Consider the following 3154-nt stretch of genomic DNA (forward strand, 5'->3'; position numbering starts at 1 on the left):
AGCCGTGTGTGTGTGTGTGTGTGTGTGTGTGTGTGTGTGTGTGTGTGTGTGTTGAACTGGGTGAACCAAAGCCTCATTCATGCTAGTCAAACATTCTCACTCACATCCACAGATTGTCTTCCTTTTCCTTTGCTTTTGTCCTTAGACACAGATTACCCATGCCAGTTACTTATGAGGCAGACTAGACTGAGAAGAAAATATTACCCAGGCCTCCTTTGTGGTGCAGATCTGCAATTCCACCTACTGGAGAAGCTGAGGCAGGAGGATAAAGAGGTCAAGTGAGAGGACTCAGCTGATAAAAGTGCTTGCTGCCTGGTCACACATGCACACTGAAAAGTGATTTGTTTTGTGTTGGGACATTTTGTGTGAATGTGTTGTGCACCATATGCATGCCTAGGGCCTGAGGAGGCCAGAACAGGTTATCAGATGCTCTGTTACAGACAGTTGTGAGCGGCCATTAGTGCTGAGAATCACATCAGGAGCCCCTGAAAGAGGAGAGGGGTCAGCGCTCTTAACTACTGAGTCATTTCTTCAGCCCCATGAAAGCAAGCAAGTTCAAGTCTACTAAACAGTAAAAAGGCCTGGGGTATAGTGCAGTGGTGCACTGCTTGCCTAGCATGTGCGAGAACCTGGGTTCAGGACCGGTGAGATGGCTCAGTGGGTAAAGATGCTTGCTGCCACTGCTGAGCATCTACGCTCAGCCCTCAGAATCCACGTGAAGGGAAGAACTGACTCCACGACGTCGTCCTTTGCCGCTACAGGTGCCATGCGCACACGTACATAAACAAATGTATTTTAAAACCTGTTTTCAAGAACCTGGGCTCAATATCAGTATAAAAAGAAATCTTAAAAGACAAGGCTAGGGAGGAGGCTCAGAGGTTAAGGGCTCTGACTGCTCTTCCAGAGCACTGGGTTTGACTCCCATCAGACGTGAGGTGGCTCACAACTGTCTCTAGCTCCAGTCTCAGAGAGTCTGATACCCTCCTAAGGCTTCTCTAGGCCAGGAATGCATGTGGTTCACAGATAGACATATAGGCAAAACACCCATACACACATAAATACAATTTTAAAAAAGGACGGAGTGAGGGAGAGTGGGAAGCGAATTAAGGGAACAAAAAGGAAGAAAACATCAAAAACTAAGGGGGCACAGAAAGAGAAAGAAGCCATCACTCCAGGGTCTCTTTGCATTTCTCACTGGCTGAGTCAACTGATAAAACTCTAAATTGCTGTGAAGGGGTGGCAAGCTAGCTCAGAGGGTAAAGGCACTCATTACCAAACCTGAGAACGTGAGTTTGATCCTTGGAGAACACATAGTGGAAAGAGACCTGAAAATGGTCCTCCGCCCTCTACAGGAGCACTGTGGCATGTCCTCCTCCCAGACAATCAAGTATAATAAAGAATTGCTGTGGCATTGCCTGTATACAAAGATTAACCATGGCTTTAAGAGAGTTATCTGAAGAGCAATGGATATATATATATCCATTTTTAATTTTTATTGCTTAGGGTTTTATTTTTTTTTCTTTAGCTTTTTTTTTTTGGAAACAGGATCACTCTGTAGCCCAGGTTGGTCTGGAATTCACTATAAAGCCCAGGGCTTGTCATGTAGCCCCTGGATAACCTGAGACTAGGTAGTGCAAGCTGCCTCAAGCATTACACAATCCTCCTGCCTCTGCCTCCTGATTGCTAGGGTTGAAGGCATGCTACATTTGGTGGCTTCTTCCTCTTCTTTTTCTATGGAGAGAGGGTCTTATTATGTACCCCAGCTGGCCTGGAATGCATAGATTCACCTGCCTGTTTCCTGAGTGCTGGGATTAAAGATGTGCATGGCTAGTGCCCACAGGGATTAGTTGCAAATGGATTAGGGATGGCTGTTAGCCACCATGCGGATTCTGGGAACCAGACCCAAGTACTGTGCAAGCACAACAGCGCTCTTAACACGGAGCTAGCTCAGCCACAGGGCTATGTCTCAGACCTTGTCTCAGGAAAAAAAGATCAGAACTACAGAGCCACACTAGGGAGAGCTATTATCCTCTGCTTGATTTGGCTTGGAAAACACTCCTTATTCAAACTACGCGGTGGTGGGGCACACCTGTAATCCCAGCACTCCGCAGTGGTAGGCAGATCTCTGTGAGTTTCAGATTACTGGTTGATGAAGTGATGTTCCACAACAGCCAGGGCTACACAGAGAAACCCTGTCTTAAAAAAAAAAAAACAAAATACAGAGGCTGGAGAGATAGCTCAGAGGTTAAGAGCACTGACTGCTCTTCCAAAGGTCCTGAGTTCAATTCCCAGCAACCACATGGTGGCTCACAGCCATCTTTAATGCGATCTGGTGCCCTCTTCTGGCCAGCAGACATTCAGAACACTGTATACATAATAAATCTTTAAAAAAATACAAAAAAAACTTTTTAAAAAAAATCTAAAATTGTCTGTGCACATATGATGCTGAACGTGTATGGGGGGGGCATGAGTCAAATAATCCCAAGCTGACTCCAGAAACAGTATTCTAAGGTTTTCCTTTATTAAAGGGGAAAACTCATGGAACAGGAATGGGGATCCAACCTCAAGGTGTAGAACACAGGAAGAAGAGAGTGAACTGGGCAGGACAGCGGCTTTTTGGGTCCCAAAAGTCATGTCCCAACCTGGTCCAGCCTCTTAAAGGCCATTGGCTGAAGGAGGTTCCCCATCACCTCCCCCCTTTGTCTAAACAACAGAGTTCCAAACCCAAAACAAAACTATATACACTAAGAACAGATATCAAGTATAAAATTAGAATTACAACCAGCATAAACAATATTAAGCAAGGAGCATATGCTAACTGTTTTAATAATCATTCTCTCCTAAGGAGTCTAAGTCTTGTATTAGAAATGGCTTGACTAGCCGGGTGGTGGTGGTGCACACCTTTAATCCCAGCACTTGGGAGGCAGAGGCAGGCGGATCTCTGTGAGTTCGACACCAGCCTGGTCTACAAGAGCTATTTCTAGGACAGGCTCCAAAGCAACAGAGAAACTCTGTCAAAAAGAAAGGAAGGAAGGAAGGAAGGAAGGAAGGAAGGAAGGAAGGAAGGAAGGAAGGAAGGAAGGAAGGAGAAAGGGCTTAGCTAGATCATAAGAGGACGGTAACTATGACTAATCTTCAACCCCATCGAAGGTAT

Source organism: Microtus ochrogaster, unplaced genomic scaffold (assembly GCF_000317375.1).
Source record: "Microtus ochrogaster isolate Prairie Vole_2 unplaced genomic scaffold, MicOch1.0 UNK47, whole genome shotgun sequence".
In the NCBI taxonomy this organism is placed as follows: Eukaryota; Metazoa; Chordata; class Mammalia; order Rodentia; family Cricetidae; genus Microtus; species Microtus ochrogaster.